The following is an 18,458-nucleotide window of genomic DNA, read 5'->3' on the forward strand; positions in this document are numbered from 1 at the left end:
CTGTGATAGATCTAAGAAAAGTTTTAGATTTTAGTTCGTTCCGTTTTTGTCATGTTGTGTGGACAGCCGTGACCATGACCAAGCTGTCTACATGTTGGACCTGAAACTGGAAGTCGCATGAAGTGAAGAACAAAAACATTCTTTTTAACAAACATGCATGTAACACTTACTATGTGCCAGGCCCTAATTTAAGCACTTATAAATATTAATCCTACTAGTTACCTTAGAAGGTTGATAAAATTATTATTTTACAGGTGGGAAAACTCAAGGCTGAGAGAGATTGAGTAATTTGCCAGGGTCCTACAGCAGCAAATCACAGGAGCAAGATTCACACCCACACCGTCCGTCGCAAGGGACAGTATGCATAACCACTGCACGGTGCTGCTGCTTGTAAATGTGAGTCCACTCCTGAGCCAAGGCGATGACCTCCACCTGGGCACTAGTCCAGTTCATTCCCTTTCTCTGTGAGGGTTTTTGCTTCCTCTCTTGATTACTTTGCGGTTGACATCTACATAGAGAAGAAAGCTGTTATTATTAGGTTACCCAAACCCAGTTAGAAATACAGTCATGAAGTAGGGCTCATCGACACAGAGAGACATGGAGAGGTCCAACTGTAATCCCAAAGCTTGCCTACGGCGAGAGTGAAATTGGCATTGAGCTCTCATTGCTAAGCGGTAGGAAAAGCTGTACGTACGAAAGTGCTGTTCTCGACTGAGAGACTCTGACAGATCATGTCATTTGTTCAACCTTAGCCACTCTCCTTTAGCCCCAGAGCGCAGTGATGTTGCACCTATGGCACCGACCAACTATTCAAGTTAATGATTTAAGAGGAGAAGCTTCTACTTTACTGCTTGTTCACTTCTAAAGTTGCCTAGGAAGGGAGGCTTAGGTGGTTTCAGAAGCAGCGTCATCAGCAGAAGTGGAACAGCAGATGATGCTGACTCTGCAGCGAGGTAACGGGGGCCAGCCAGGCCAGAAGGCGGCATTATGTGGACACATCTCTTTGTCAGGCAGCATAATACTTGTTTGAGATAGTGCTTCCGTGATGGGCAGCCTCTAAGATGGCCCCTGTGATTTCCACCTACCGGTATTTAGGGCCCGTGTCATCCCCCACCTTTGAGTGCCCTGCCTCTAACCAATGGATACCTCAACATGGAGGGCATGACACTTCTGATTAGATTACCATAGAATATAACTTCCATCTCGTTTGAAGATTCTCTCCCTTAATGGCTTGGATGAAGCAAGTTTCTACGTTGGGGAACCCCATGTGGCAAGGAGCTAAAGGCGTCCTCCAGCCAACAGCCATGTAGATAGTGAGCCCCACGATCCACAGCCCATGTGGAATTGAAGACAGCCAGCCATCACTTACATGAGGTTGGAAACAGACCCTTCCAGGTTGAGCTTTAGGATGAGACCTATATGAAAATGAGACCCAGCCCTGGCTGATGTCTTAGTTGCAGCCCTAAGAGAGGCCTTTGGGCTGACCCTGCTCAGCTTTCCTGACCGGCAGACACTGGGATGGTTAATGTGCGTTTAGGCTTCTAAGAAGCAGTAGGCAGCCAGTGCAGTTCCTAGCACCAGCTCTTCTGAGGTAAGCATTACTTCTGGGGTCCAAACCTCACTGGCCTGTTTGCATCTCATTGATAGTGCAAAGAAAATCTCCATTTGACTTTTTTGCAACCTCTGAATTCATCAAAATGCTGCTAAAACACTTTGTGAAGGAATTTGTGGTACATAAAATGGTAGGTCTGTACCACTGAAGTATGCTTCCTTTACTGACCAGAAATTTTTTAATGATCTCTAAGAGGTTGCCTGAAAGGAAAGCATGGTTTGTATCTCAAGAATCTTGCTATAGTTGAGTACTAATGGACTAGAACTGTAATATAAAATGCAGGAGGAAATGACTTCTAACATTCAAATGGAAAGAAAAGACTTGACCAATTTTGCTTTTACTTAAAAAATAAACAAAAAACTGAGCTCGAAAATATAGTTTCTTAAAAGTCACTGACAAACAAAAATCTATTCAGCAATGGACTTTTTAAAATCTGATCTGATAATGTTATCTGAAAAGGCAGAATGCATATTAAAATCTCAGTTATGAGTACTTAGTGTAAAAAGAAATATCAGTATCTGCTTATAAACAGGGCCTGGAAGGCAAGATCGAAGTTAAGAGAGATTACATAGTATGTCTGATGGTGGCATTTTTCTTTAATTTCTGTTTCTGATACTACTGATAAAAATTGGATTGTGTAGCAAGTAAAAATCTGTGAGAATCCAGTTATTTATATAACTATTTTGTGTGCCAGGCTCTATTCTAAGCACTGAGACAATGCAGTAAACACAACAGTCAAAGTCTGTTGGAGCTGTTATAATATAGCTGACGCTCATTAGCACTTACTATGCATAGACACTTTTCTAAGATGTTTACATACATTAGCTGATTTAATCTTCACAACCCCTTTACAAGGGAGATACTGTTATTATCATCCCCATTTTATGGGTGAATAACTTGAGGCAGAGATCAAGTGACTTTCTCAAGGTCACAAAGCCATTTAAGTGACAGTCAGGATTTAAATCGATGCTGCCTGGCTCCAAGTCTATGTGCTTAAGCCATATACTGTCCTGCCTCTCAATTATAACAGTTTCTATCTTATAGGTAGAACTGTGTTAAAACAGGTGGTTATAAGCCCTCAGCACAGTCAAGAAATAAAGTAAGTGCTCAATAAATATTTGTTGAATGATTAACTATGCAAGCTCTTAATAAATTATACCATAGTAAATAGAATACTTGCATACTCTATTATGGCTGAATAATTCAACTTTTTATTTTTCAGCTTTTTAAGTTCCCTTGTGTATATTATTTTTCAACTTTTTAAGTTCCCTTGTGTATATTATATCAGCTTTGTAAATCCATTAGTCTAATAGCCTATTAACACTCTATTTTAATAGCACGTTGGATTACCTGGCAGAATTTGTTGGTACTGAGCCTATGCTGGCTCCTGATGGCCACCTCTTACATTTCTAAACGCTCACAGACCATCTGTTTGAGAGTCTGTTTTAGAATACTGCTTGCAATCAGTGTCAAGCTCATCATTTACATCTTTGCATTTTTGGAACTTTGGGAACTTCTAGTTCTCTTCAGAATGAAAATCTGTTTACATTACTGGTATATTTCATCAGCGATGGAGACCATGAGAAATTGTTTACATAATTTAGTTTTTTACTAAAGTAATGGGATGATTGCATTGTACTCAAAGAACATCTGAATCATGCAACTAGCAACTCCTATTTCAAAGCCATAAGTGTATCAAATTGTGGGGCCCATCTAGCATAAAATAAGATTACTCATCTGTGTAGGAAATTTTCCGACAGAAAAATTTAGGTAGGATATGAGTCATATAATCTGACATTCTTCTATCTAAAGAAATCCTATTTCTTTTAACTAAACCATATGTTTTAAAGAAGTGGAAAAAAAAAAGATGAAACCCTCAACCAATCACATCTTTTATACATTTGAATTTCTGAGTTATAGTTGGAGTTTGAAAATAGATCATTTTCTTTTTAGCAAACCGTTCCAACTGCATTTTTTCCTTAATAAATAATTTCTGACCATTTAAATATAGCGAGGAAATTAAGCTGTGCATAATTTTGTTTTCTGTCTAGATGGTATTGTCTGAAGAGAAAGCTAGTAGTAAGAGTTCTGAAATAGTGAAGTGAATAGTCCGTGATCTTCTTAAATTTTCAAAGGTCAATTGAGTTGTAGGAGATGAGAATTCAATTTCGTAACTTCATTCAGTCGTTAGCATTTTGTCTCCGTAAGTTACATTGAAAAGGATAAGTTGCTTCCGAAGTGCCCGTATGACAGGTGGAATCAGGGTCCCACTGAAGTAGGTTTAGCCTTGGTCACATGACTTTAAGTTGTACCCACCCCCTGTTCTCTTTCCTGTTTTATGTTTGGCCTGACGGGGACTTTGGATGAGTTGCAACGCAACTGCGAAGGATGAGGTGGGCAGAGAAGGAAAAGAGAGCAGACCTTTGTGGATCTTAGAGGAACACGACCGTGTTACCTGAGGCTGTAAAGTCTGTGCGGCCATGGCGGACGCATGTGACAGTCTCTGTGTGTTTGTGGAACACGACCGTGTTACCTGAGGCTGTAAAGTCTGTGCGGCCATGCCGGACACATGTGACAGTCTCTGTGTGTTTGTGGAACACGACCGTGTTGCCTGAGGCTGTAAAGTCTGTGCGGCCATGCCGGACGCATGTGACAGTCTCTGTGTGTTTGTGGAATTTGGATAAACCTTGTTGCTAAAACCAATGAAAATTGAGTTGCTTATCTGACTTTTCTGTATCATTTGATACCATTTATCTCCTTGAGGTACTTTCCCCCATGACTTTCATGAACTTCTTGAAATACTTCTTTCTCTTGACTTTGGTGGCTTCTAGTTCTGATTTCTCTACCTGTTTGGCCATTCCTTTTCAGTCCCTTTTAGGGATTCCTCTTTCTCAGTTCGTCTCCTAAGCATCAGTGTTTCATGGGATTCTGTCCCATAAAAACTCTCCTTTCATACACTCTCCCTGGCTTTCCACTTCCATGGCTTCCGTTATCAGCCATGTGCTGACTACTCCCAAATGTATTGTGCCAGCCGCACCTCTTCTGGACTCCGGATGTTTCCAGATATTCTATGGACATTTCAGACTCATTGTGTGCACAGCCGAACTCAGCATCTTTCTCCCCAAACACGTTCCTCCTTACGTTCCCTCTCGTGAAGAACAACACACCAGCAGCCAGTAAACCAGGGTGTCGTTCTTGACTTCTTTATGACCACCTCGCTTTCTCATAAATCACCAAGTCCACTTGAGGTCACCTGCTAAACACCTCACCATTTGTTTCTCTAATCCCATCAGCATGACCGTAATTCAGGTCGCCATCATCCTTTGCCTAAATTATTGTATCGGCCACCAACTTAGCCTCAGAACCTCCAGTCTTGCCTTTTTTTCCAGTTCATTTTCCACATTATATATGATGCTTTTAAAACACAAATCTAAGCATACTGTTTTACGTACAACCCTTCCATGACTTCCTGTTGCTTTTAAGATAAATTTCAAATTCTACTCCGTTGTTTATAGTGCCTCTTGTGATCTAGTCCCTGTTTATTTCCCCCGTTCCATCTGTAAACATTTCTCTCTCTATCAAATCTTCAGCTTCATTGAATAATTTTCAATTACTCACAGGTATCAGGTTCTGTCTCACCTCCAGGCCTTCGCGTTGGGGCTCTCTCCAAGCCTGAAATACTTTCCTTCACACCTTCGGTCTGGCCCACTCCTAGCCGCCCCTCACGTTTTGGCTCAGACAGAGCAGGAGGTCTTTCCTGAAACCTCGGACTGGGCCAAGTCTCCTCTGTGCTCCCGGAGCATTTACGGCCTGCGTCTAAGGGGGTCCGCTTACCCGGCTGTGTCTCTTGCTAAACTCCATGAGGAGAATCTGTTTGTTCACGTTTCTGTCCGCAGCGCCTGGGCCTAGAACATGGCAGGTGTGGTTAGTAAATATTAACTAAATGAGAGAAGAGGAAGAACAGGGTGAAGATGAGAGCATATTTACCTGTAGCCACAGTCCTACCTCGTGCTACCTATCAAAATTCATCTTCGCAGTCACTTTGCGTTCCTATGTTTTAAGCACTGTTCAAAGCAACTTTCATACATTTAATTTTTACCCCAAACCCTGAATAGATGAGGATCTCGATGCTGAGAGAAATAAGTGAACTTGCCAAAGGTCAGACATTAATCTGATGCTTTCTCCTCTTTAGTTAGGGAGCCATGAGTGTTCGCTGTGTCTAACAAGATAGATTATTAATAATATTTTGCATAAAAGTACCCCTAACATGATTTTGACAGACCTCAAGTTTGAGTCTTCAGGTTCTCTGAAATAATCAAATATATTAAATCTTTAAATTGGAAAATGTCCTTTTATTTTAAATAACCATAAATTTTTGTTATGAGAACACTGTTAACAAAATTATTTTCCAGAACCTTTGCCAGCATTATATAAACTATGTTAAGTTTCAACAAAACTACCTTCCTTTGTTCAAAATAGTTTCAAAGCCTTCTCGAGAAGGACAGATGACATTTTCATCATCTACAGTAATATGAAGGCTACCAAAGTCAGCTGAGGTGAGGCAAAGCACCAAGTACCATGGAGTCAGGCTATTGATTAAGATGCATAAGGAAATTTGTTCAGAATTGAGAAACTTTACAGAATTCAGACATTCCCACAACATATTTAGCCATGCAAAATTGTATTTCACAAGCTTCTCAGTGCCTTCTATTTTTCTACAAGAGATTAGTCAATATTTTGGTAATCAGGTTTTGAGAAGGCAATCTGAGACTGCTTTCCACAGAGGTGTATTTGTTGATGGAATGGTTTTAAATGGCAATGCTTTCAGCTTTATCTTGAAGGAACTACAAGTGAGTCGATAAACTTTGTTTAAAAAGAGCTCCTAGCAATAAGCACAGGAAAGAATTACAGAAACCTTAAGCCAGCGAGTGCACGAGAGCGGTGCCCCCTAACTGCTGTGATGGCCGTGGACAAAGATGGAGGAGGAACACAGTCTGCCTGGCAGCTCGTGCAGGCCAGGCGCAGGCATCTGGCTCCTGTCTGAACTCTGGGACCACAGCCCTGCAGACCTGCAGTGCGTAGCTTCACCTTGTGGCCAGTCCCCTCAGGCTGTGATGTCTGTTTTGGCTCAAGACTTGTGACACCAGTTAGCAAGGTTCATTCTGGCCCAAAGCACAAAGCAAACTGTGCTCATTTAATTAGACCAAACTGTAAAAGCCTTGTGCTCAGCAGCACATTGCATGGTACTTAAGAGCTTCCAGGGGAGCCCAGAGATAGAAACAGGATGCTGGGGGCTGAGTTCTCCCCACCCCTCGCTGTGGGCGTCACACTGCTGGGGAAGAAATAGGGGAACAGCTGGAGCGAGACGAGGCCCTTGCCAGCAGAGCTGGTGTCGGAACCCGATTTGGCGAAGCAGAGCGCCGTTGGTAGTTACATCAGGAGTGCCAGGTCCTTCCGAGCTGCCAAGAGAGGAGGACTGTGGGCGGGCGGGTAGAACAGGAGGCCAGGGGCGCAACACAAGCCCATTTCCGAGGAGGGCGGGGACAAAGCAAAGAGAAGATGCCCGCAGACCGTGACATGCTGGTGGCTATTCTAGGTGTTTGGGAGGGGGATCATAGTCCCTATTAAGTGAGTTACAGATGAGGTGAGGTCGTTATGCGTCAGGAGCTGTGTGCCTGACACTCAGTGATAAACTTGCAATGAAGCCAAGAGGGGCTTTGTTCGTGGATTCCCTCCGACTCCACATGGGAGGTTTAGAGACCAATACAGGGCTCCTCACATCCCTGTGACAGCACGGGCTTGGCACAGAGAAGCAACACGTTAGATCAGCAAGGCTCTTCTGTGACTTCTGGTCCAGAAGAGGCTCCTTAACTTCCAGGGAGACTTGTCGGTAGAGCCCCAGGGGTCCGCCAGGCTTGCCGAAGCAGAATAAGGAGGACAACTTGCCAGATATGGTTCCTTGGCAATAATGTGTCTAAATATGATTGAGTGAGGTCCTACCGGGAGAAGTGAAATATCAGGATTTCGTGTGTTTACTCCTTATCCGTAGTTCACTTAGTACAGACTGTGACCCTCCACGCAGATTTCCCATCTCTGTGGGCGTCTCTCCGCTGCTTATTTCCACCCCTCCTCGTTTCATCCTTGGCCTTTTTCTCCTCCCCACCCACCTGTAGTCCTTCTTTCTCGGCTGCCCGATAACAAGCAGTGGGGCCCAAATAAATGATTATCTTAGTTTTATTTTACTAATCTCACCCCACTCTGCTTATTCAAATTACTTGATACATACAATACTAAATTATATAGCTCTTTTCTGTATTCTGTCCAGTAATTGTTATCTATTCCGTTGATTTCTGAATGTAGTCTCTTAAGCAGAAAATAAAAGTTCCTTAAGGATGGGGATGCATCTTTTCTTATTTGGTATTCTATCTGGTGCATAAAGGGTGGACCATGGATGATACAGAGTTAATACCGAGGGTTTTCTTCCCTTTTCTTAGTGCCTGAGACAGTCCATGTGCGATTAGACCTTGAGAAACCTTATTTATTTATTAGGTGACTCTACGTGTTTCTGACTGTGAACCCGTCTTGGACAAGCCATTTACTTCTCTCAACGTAGTTTTACTGACACGCTCTAGATCTTTATGATACAAAAATAAAACTAACCCATGCCAAAATCACTACTTTATTATGGTTTTTTTCCCCAAAATCTTCTGGACTATAACAACAAAATATATTCGAATGAAGAGTTTTGATATAATTAAATTTGAAAATGATTTCAAATGACTCTTCAGACTTAGAGTGCTCATCTTTGAAAACAATTTAGGAAGCCGTACTCACGTCTCTCATATTGCCGAGATTAAATTTGTGCACTTTGCAGAAAGCACTTCGTTCTAAACTGAGGACTGTAGTTGGGATCAAATTAGATCATGTTCGTGAAAGTGCCCTGTTCATTGGTCTATAAATATGTGTCACTAGCGTCATTCACTTCTAACAAGCTGCCTGGTGGTGCCAAACTGCCGACCCACAGAAAATACTTGGATCAACAAGGTTTTAAGCCTTTGTAGAACCTGCTCATTATAAACAAGATAAAAGGAGACAGGACAGAGCCCGAACCATGTTCTCTAGAATGCAGACCACCCGTACTCCACCGTCACAGCAAACTCCGAGAACAGAGGCAGTGGAAGAATCTTCATATCCTAGTTACCTGTTTTAAGTTTTAAACATTTTATTTTTCAATTCAATACAGTTGATTTCAAGAAACATTTACTGAGCAACTGCTAGGAAAGTTTGGCTCACACCACATAACCTTTGTCTTTTGCACCCATGAGCACGCACATACACACACCTCTAGAAGCACCTGAATAATCCCGACCAAGCATGAGGATGGAAGTGGGGGCACATGAGAAAACAAGCAGTCTAGGATGCTTTTTAGGATGTATTTGATCACAGTCCCCCTAAAAGCTTTTCGAAAAACTGCATTCCCCCTAAAATGAACTGACTTCTAAAATTTATTACAAATTTAAATAGTAGCAAAGGATGTTGTTATGGCATATTGCAGATATCTGTATTTTAAAATAAATCTATTTTATCACTCTTCAGTGGCAGCGTAAGTACCAGTGACGTGAACCCATCATCACCCATTAAAACATCAACAAGCAAACTCATCTCTAACAGTCAGAAATTCCACATTGTTCCTTTTTCTTTCAAGTTCCATTTCTACCCCACTTCTCCCGTAGATGTGTGTTCTCACGTAGTATGTTTTAAGTCTTATGTTTTAAGTCTTTTATGGCAACGTATCATGCTTCTTCACGTCAAGTATATATCCTCTGATCATATGTGTAAAACAAGTTTTTGGATTGAGTTATCATTATAAATATGTAATATACATTTGATTAGAACAGCGTAAGTTATACATTTGATAAACAGTTATAATAGCACCATTACTTGGCACAAATACCTTGAACCATATGCAGAGGAGGCACGGAACAGGATTTACTGGGAAGTCTTACATCTTGGAGTCAGCAGAAGGGCACACAGGGTCTCCCAGGCTCTCAACGTGCAGTGAGAGGCGTGTAGGCCTCAGACCCCACCTGTGGAAAGCTCAGGCATTGAGAGGGGACAGGGAACACTTACTGGACTGTGTAACAATCGGGGCTTCTTAGCGGTGGGATGACTCTCTGAGAAAAAAGAAGCAGTTGGAGCTTATGAGGCTGATAGCAGCTAGAAGCCTCACCACCATATTTTTGTCTGGCTCATTGCGAGGCTGCCTAACGTGGAAGCGACAGAGAGCCACTGAAGCCACTCAGCTGGCAAAAGGTTTTTTTCCTGTCACCTAGAAAATAAAATTTATTGGAAATATATCTCAATGAGATGGACGGGGAGGATGTGTTATGGTGCCTTGATCAAAAGAATTGCTTAAAGGGGAGGTTTGTTGGTTTGGCAATGTGCAATATTAAGATTAGGAATAGGTAAGAGATATGTCTTTCTTGTTGAAATGCGAAGAAATTTGGAAAGAGGATTATGAAAAGCCACCCTTAATATATTACTGAGTGAAAGAAGCCAGTGTGAAAAAGCTGCCTACTATATGATTCCAACTATATGACATTCTGGAAAAGAAGAACTGTGGAGACAGTAAAAAGACCAGTGGTTGCCAGGGGTCGGGGTTGGGGTGGGGTGAGCAGGCAGGGCACAGAAGACTTTTTTGGGCAGTGACGCTATTCCATATACTATAGTGGTAGATACGTATCATTATACATTTCACCAAACCCATAGGATGCACAACAGCAAATGTAAACCCTAATGTAAACTGATGTGTCATAGGAGGTTCATCACTTGTAACCAGTGTAGCACTCTGGAGGGTGTTGATGGTGGGGGAGGCTATGGGCGTGTGGGGGCAGAGGGTGTACGGGAACTCTTACTTTGAACTCAATTTTGCTGTGTATCTGAAACCACTCTAAAAAAAGTATTTAAAAAGGAGCGGAGGGGGAGAGAGCGAGACCTTTAGTGATTGGCATCTTCTTGGGCAAATGATTTTAGGAAAAAAGTGCATGGAAGCGGAAGATCTGGACATCACTGTAAAACTAAAGCCATGCTCACGTGCCCTTTAGAAAGTCTTTACATACTTGCCACTTAGTTTGCAGAGCCCTCTGGTCCGAGGTGATGGGAGGGTGAGTAAATGAGAGAAATGTCATAGGAAGATGTCATTCACTGAATAAATGGTTTGGGGAAAACAGGTTGTCATATGGAAAAAAATAAGGGTGGATCGCTGCCTTACACCATTAAAATTAAATTCTAGATGTATAAAAAACTTAAACGATAAAAAACTTGTAAATCGAATAGCAGAAGCGTGATCTGGAGAGTGGTAGATGTGATTAGTGAGGCAGGCGATGAAACCCGCAGCTGGTTTATGTGGTCGCAAGACGGCTCAGGGGCCAGCACTGGTGCTGGTGTTCGGTACCTTGACCCATGTCGTGCCGAGTTCTGCTTCACGGTTTGCACATAGTGCAGAGGGGGTCGCTTCGGGGAGCAGCGGGTATGGGGGGTTACGCGTGGATAACTGCTGCCTTCAGAGGTGGAGTTTTGTGGCTGGGGGAGAGCAGTGGTTAACCAGCCTGTCCCGTTGATGCGTCAGGCGCCCTTCCCAGAGCAAATGGCTCTCCTGGAGGAAGGCGCTCTGGGTTCCAAGCCGACCCTGTCATCATGGCAGCTGGGAGCAATCACCCAGATTATCTCACGCTTCCACCACCCCTGGTTTTGGCAGTGAAACTGATAAGTCATTTGAATTTTGGAACTAGAAGGAACACGAAGATAATTATGTTCACTCTCCTGATTTAGGGAACAGAGCATAGAGAAGCATAGAGAATGCCCAGTGCTTTATGGCTCATGCTAGCAGGGGATGGTTAGAATCCAGGCCTCTTAAGTTTCCAGCCAGCACTGTTTCTCCAACACCAGCAAATCTGAAGAAATTCGGAGAAATTTGCAGGAAAAATCGTTCCGGTAAATACGGTGAAGGCATCAGCAAAAGGATGAAACTGAAACAGCCGTTTTCCTCTTGCAACAGATGTTTTATTTTTCATCCGACAGAATACACAAAATAGAAGAAAACGTGAAGAACCAGAAGATGTGTAGGCAGCAGGTGCTGAGTTTTGTGAAACGCGTGTGCATCCATCTCTTCTCATAGGTGAGAAACGGCTCAGCCACCAGCTGCAGTGGGTGGAGAAGAGCAGTCCTGTGCTGTGCACTGATAGTGACAGCGCACGAAGAGACGTGACGAGCCAGGGCCCGCACGAGGGCCGGGCGCGTGCCGCCAACGGGGGTATGCGTTTTCTTCAGCTGTCGCCAAGCTTCGTTTTCATTATTGAGTCATCGCTGTGGTGGCATCGCTTAGATCAGCCAACGGTACCCGCTACGGTGGAAGTGACACGTCGAGAGGCCATGAGTGTTCTGACACCATTCGTGTCACAAATGCCCTGAGCGTTCTCATCCTGCAGTGTTTCATGGGTCCCAGAAAATGGCAGGACCATCTCTTGATTGCTGAGTGTATAATCCGTAGCTTTTATATTCTTGAAAAATGCTGTAAAGGCTCCTGTCTCTATGGTGTTCAGATGCTCAGATCCATCAAGCTGAAAGCAAGCACGTGAGTGAGGTGATGCAAAGAGCCTTTGCCTCTCCTAGGCCGGCAGCCTGTGTCTGAAGCAGTGGTTTCAGCGAGGAGAGTTTGGAGGTCCCCTGGATGGGCTTGCAGTGGCTTCCAGACAGCGGGCGCAGAAGCCAGAGGAGGCTTGGCGAGCAGCCATTCGCCGGGCGGTGTCTGGTGGGGATGACAGAAGGGATAGCCGGATATGTGGGGGTCTTAGAGTCTCACCAGGAGTTTCTCTTATAGATTCCAACCAGTGTTTATGACAACAATGGGCCTTCTAATATGAAGCATTACGGGGGCCAGTATCATCAAACACATATCTTAACCACTGTGGAATTGGCCCCTCTAAATACAGAAAACCCCAAGGAGAAATATTTTTCACATATACTAAAGAGCATAGTGGCTTTCTACATTAAGCATATTTTTAAATTACATTAAGCATATTTAAACTCTACAGGTAATAGATTTATATGATTTATTTTAATGAATTGCCTCACACGATAATTATGGAGGCTGAAAATGTCCAACAGCTGACAGTGTAGTTACGGTGATCACGAGCTCTGGGGAACAGTGATGATGGGCCCTGGGTAACACTGGGACCCCTCCTCCAGAACAGTTTCCTCTAAGTTACTGGGACACATGGGAAAGAGGTAAGTATCTGACAGTGTGAGTTCTATTAATAAGGAAAAAAGAGGGCCGAGGTGCTTGGTAGGCAACCACAGGTGTCCAAGGTCATCCAGCTAGCAAGAGGTGAGGCCAGAATACGTGTCCGGGTCCCACGGGCTTGAAATACAACAGTGTGCAGCATAGAATGGGAAGAGTGTGCAGGGCTGGGGCCGGGACCCAGGTCCGGTCCATGCCAGCCTGAACCACGCTTTCTGGAGCCGGGTTTGGATCTCAGACTGGGAAATGCAGGATTTGCTATCTTGTTGGAGTCACCACATCTTAACACGCTGGCATTTCACTGAGGGAGTATGAGTTACAGACAAATTCTACTTTGTTCCAACTCCTTTTTCCCTTGGGGCCAGTCCGGTTGTAGCCTCCTGTGTGTGCGCGCGCCCCTGCAAGCCCACAGCCCTGGCCACATCAGCTCGCGTAGGAGCTTGCACACCCTCCATTGGTGGCGTCCGTTCCACCAGGTTGTGCCGGGCAGAGCATGCAGTGGTCTGTAATGCTCAGATTTTCATTTTGCTGCATGACACAGTATCGATCCAGTCTAGGGTCCCCCACAGCCACATCGACTTTCCCCAATATTCTTGCTAATTTACTGGAAAGAGTCTAAATTTAAAAAATAGTGTTTGATCGTTACCACATCTGTCACTGTTTTTCTTTTTCAATATTGGACAGACTTGGGCATCTGCTGTCATGTTTTAAGGCATTCTAAACCAAGGACAAGGTCTAGAGGGTTTTTTTTTCCCCATAAAATTATTTTTACTGGTGAATTCTGCCCAAATAGGATGATCTTCCACATACCCCTCATAAATTTCTTCCTTAGATTTCCCTCCCTCTCCCCCTCCCTCCTCACTGGAATTCCTAAATGATTGTGTGAGATTTAAGCAGCTTATCACATTTTACTTATTTCCCAGAGAGCATCTCATTCTGTAAGCATGGCATAACCGCTGGAGCCATTGTTTTGAGGCTGGAGAGAGAAAGGAGGTGAGGGTGTGGAGAGCAGATCCCGTTGTTGGGGTGTTACGATAACTGTTCGCTAACGTTCTGTGACTCCTGGGCTAGAACGACTCACTTTTTTGTTCTTCTATAGCGGTGAACATTCTCGTAGATTTTCAGGTTCGGATCTGGAGTGCCCTAGGGGTGGCAAAGAGTGTAAATAAGGGGCAATTTTACGGAGGCCCAGTTTGCATTTGCTAGAAACGAACGTGGTATGTTTGCGTATGGGGTAGGAGCAAGGAAGACGGGGTGTCAGGGTAACACGGATGTTCTGGGCCGCTGAGGGTTGCCAGGATCACGGGGGCTGATTCAGGCCCTGACTGGCCAGGGCAGAGCTCCTTAGGGCCTGGAAACTTCCAGAGTGTGGGCCTCATCCCCAGCACGTATGTGGGTGTGTTAAAGGACATCCCATCTAAGCAAAACCATCTACCTGTAACCTGATTTTTACGGTCTACAGCACCTGGAAAGGTGTGCAGCTACTTAAGAACCTCATGTTACCACATTTTGAGGCCACAACGGGGTGCAAAATATTTCTCCCATTTCTTTTGGGTTCATTTCAGGCCAAATTCAGGCAGCCTTAGAAAGGTATCTAGAAGTATCTTTTTCTTCAGTCTCCCGTTCTTACCTTGCCCTTGTCCTGGGAAAGCCGCTTTTATCCTGCAGGTGCCCCCTACAGGTAAGCCCAGGTAGGTTCCATCCTGGTATTGTGACAGATTTCACAACTCTTCTTGTACGTCTCTGGGTCTTTAAATTCTTTCGAGAAGCACATTTACAAGACAGACTCTTCTGTTGCTACGATTAACCGGTTCTCATAAACAGCCTTGGTCAATGTTTTGATAAAAGACCTCCACCCATCAGAGGTGAGGGTGGGGAAGGGCCGAGCAGGGAAAGGTGTGGAGAAACCCCTTCTGGTTCAGCTGCAGACACCCATAGGCCAAGACCTGGTGCAGCCTCAGGCACACTCAGCTGTTTGAGCCGGGAGGAGGCTGAGGAGTTGAACGACGCTTGAAGTGTGACCATGAGTGGCGGAGAGGCTTGCGGTGTTGAGTGGGCGCGTACACGGGGTCCACTCCATGGGCAGTGGCGTGGGATCTGGGGCTGCGTTGACACAGGCTCCCTCTGCCTTACCTGTTGGTGCACAAGGGCTTTCTTTTTAGATGCTGGCACCAGCCAAGCTCTTACCTAGAGTGAGTGTCCTTTCTGCCTTTTAAAATGCTTGGATTTTCTTTCTATGGATTTCTTTAATATGCACATAGGCAGAGAACAAGTGTGTCATTTACATAATATAAACTGAAATTCAGAGCATCTTATGAGGTGTATAAATATGCCCAGAGGCTAAAAACACTGGGAACATCTAATAAATGTAATAAGTTATTTTTGCGGCAGCAAATATTATTTTAAATACAAATTCTGTTGAGTGAATATGAGGATTTATCAGTTAATATTTATAAATCCACTGAAGCTGCCCTGATAAATGGATAATCTAAGTAGTTAGTTAGGCAGGCTGAAATGGAGTGGAGCTTGGTGCCGTAAGACTCTCGTCTCTTGGCCCCCTTCCTCGGCATTCTTCAGGCAAACCCTGGCTCATTGGAAGCTTTGGCCTTCAAGACTTCAGAAGAAGGAGCTGAGCCGTATGTAAGCAGAAGGTGTGTGTCTTTTGAGATTTGTTTCAGGTTGGACATTCAGAAGGAAACATGGTCATCGATCTGACAGTCACGTGCAGGATGCTGTGAGGCGGTGTGTCATGGGCCCCAAGAGCACAGTCTGGAGCCACTTCTCTGGCTTCACACCTGCTTCTGCTTCCTGCCAGCCGTGCGGCCTTGAGCAGGTCACTCAACCTCTGTGCATCCGTTTCAGTCCTCGATGGCTTGAATCTCTAGATGGCAATGTGCCAAATGGCATATTCCTTCTCTACCAAATACGTTGTTGGTTACGAGTGCTTACTGTGTGCGAAGTTTGTGAGCCATGCTCGCTTTATCAGTCAGTGTGCTCGCATGCGAGCTGCCGCTAACCCCTGTGCCTGCTGCAATAACGTTTATGGACGAGTGAGGGGAGCTCCCATAATGGTAAAGAGCAGGAGGGCCACGTTAGGGCTGGGAAAAGGGTGGGAGGCAGGGGTGCCCCAGGGGCAGGCAGCAGGAGCCCACCCAGGTCGCCCCTGTCCTGGTCTGGCCCCCCGAGCTCCTCCCCCACTAGGATGCGTGTCTGACTGACCTCTGAAAGTTTCCTCCTGTCCAGCCCACTCCCAGCTCGCAGGCTTCAGAGCACCTGGACCGAGGGTATGTGGCTGCGTTTCTGGCTGGGCCCTTCCCGCCCCCCTCCCTGCCCTGCATCAGGAGTGGGTAAAAGATGTACTAAGCCCCTTGGTTTCCATTACGGGAGATAGCAATGGAACACGGTCACCGGGACCTGTTCTCGTGCCAAGATTTACAGAAAATGGAGATTCATTCTACCATAGGAACATGTGCTGCTTGGAGTGGAAGAGTGTGGATTCTGGATAGTCAAAAAAAAAAACCCACAGATATCTGCTCTCCTTGTGTCAGACTTCAAATTTCCTCAGTAACCTCGTGAGCCGGCCTGTGTCAGGCAGCGTCTCACAGCTGGCTCCCTGGCCCTGAGCAGTAGCATTTGCACATTTCCACGGTGGCCAATTTCAAGCTGCTCACACGGCTTCTGAACGCAGCTGGGAAGAGATGCGCAGTAACATGCCATCGTGACACTGCAGCCTCACAGCTACGGCCGGTGCGAACGGCCTCAAGTGCCTAGAGGATAGTGAAATGCACAAACATGATTAGGAAATTATGCGTTTTGAGTATTTATTACTTTTGTTGTTAGCATAAATTATTCAATTGTCAGTTATATAATTTAATTTTTAATAATAACTTTTAACAAATGACTCGCAAAAATTTTGGGAAAAAAATATGAGCCAGCTCCAGCACACAATGATGTGTGTGAGAGAGAGAGACAGAGACAGAGACAGAGTCCTTACGCAGGACGATGCTTGGTGGAGAGGCCTGCCACCTGGGAGTTTTGCACAGTAGCCTGTGACACTGGGACTCTCAGTAACAGTAAACAATGGTGTCTGGCATTTCCCTGGCCAAACACATTCTTATTTGACATCCCTCTCATCTTCTGTCCTCACAGCAGACCCAAGGAAAGACAAGCAAAGGGTGCTACCAGAGAGGGGGCTGACAGGGCCGACGGGCCACAGGTAGGTGGGGCTGAGGCCAGGACCCGGCCCTGGAGATTTCCAGCCCACGGCGTTGTCCGCATCACCTGTTTCCTCGGACCGGCTGCCATCCCTGGAGCAGCCATTTCTTAAAGTCAGCCCAGTAAATAACCCAAAATTCAGCCTAGGGGCCTAGCCTGTATCTTCACAAATAAAGAATGAAATAAAGCTGGAGGCCCGCAGAGTGCGCGGTGAGAACCTGTTGTATTGGCAGCTTTGATGGCCAGAGTCCAGGATGATCCCCGGGGTTCACCCCCTTGTGTCCCTGTCCTTGGACTCCTGTGTGACTAACAGGATATTGCAGAAGGGATGGCGTGTGACTTCTAAAGCTGGCCATAAAGCTGCAGCTTCTGCCTGGTTCTCGTGGGTGACCTTGCTGGGGGGCGGGGTCGGGGGAGCCAACACGGTGCTGTGAGGACACCCAATATCCAGCACTGCTTGCCAGCTCTGGAAGCGGGTCCCCCAGCTCCAGAGGACTGCGGCCTGGCCGACATCGGACGGTCAGCTCATGGGCAACCCTAAGCCAGAATCACCCAGCTCAGGGCTCCCAAATTCTTTACCCAAAGAAGCTGTGAGAGAGGACGGATGTTTGTGTTGTTTTAAGCCACTGAGTTTTGGGGTGATTTGTTATGCAGTAGATAAACTACTCCTTTTAAAGCCACACACCCTGCGGGCTGTGGGTGACCTTCATTAAATGCAGAGGGCTGTCGGGGACTTAAGAGCACTTTAAGAAAATCGTTTTGTTTTCGCTTTCCGCCAAAGAAGCTGAATTTCAAGACGCGATTTACTGTCGCTTGTCCGAATGACCTGTGGTCCGCAGGAGCGGGCACTGTGGGCGGAGGCCACCTGCAGCCTGAGGAGCAGGGCGGCTTCAGCTGGGATTCGCCCAGGCGCAGGTGAGTCGCGGCCCTCACACCCGCCTTCACGGGCACTTTTCATTCATCTCGGCCTCTGGGAGATGGTATTCTCTGCCCCCCGGGAAAGCCAGGACGGGGAAAATGATGAACGAAATTACTTATGAAAAAAAGGGGCTGGGGCCCCTGCTGGAGTTGGGGGTGGAAATCTTAAAACCACTTGCAGAACGCCAGCCCCCACGCCCCCTGGGGGGTTGAGCCGCGACCTCTTCTCCAGGTGTCCCCGCCCGCTGAAGTTCGTGCCTAGAAAAGTCGGCTTCCCGACGACCGCGGAACGCGTCTCGGCGAAGCGGGAGGCTCTCGTGCCTGCTGGTGGAGCGGGGCGGGACCACGTCGGCTCCGTGGCGTCTCCCTCGAGCCGCGGGAGGCCGGGCGCGGACCCCGCAGGAGGCGCTGGGG

Source organism: Pteropus vampyrus, unplaced genomic scaffold (genome assembly GCF_000151845.1).
Source record: "Pteropus vampyrus isolate Shadow unplaced genomic scaffold, Pvam_2.0 Scaffold263, whole genome shotgun sequence".
Lineage (NCBI taxonomy): Eukaryota > Metazoa > Chordata > Mammalia > Chiroptera > Pteropodidae > Pteropus > Pteropus vampyrus.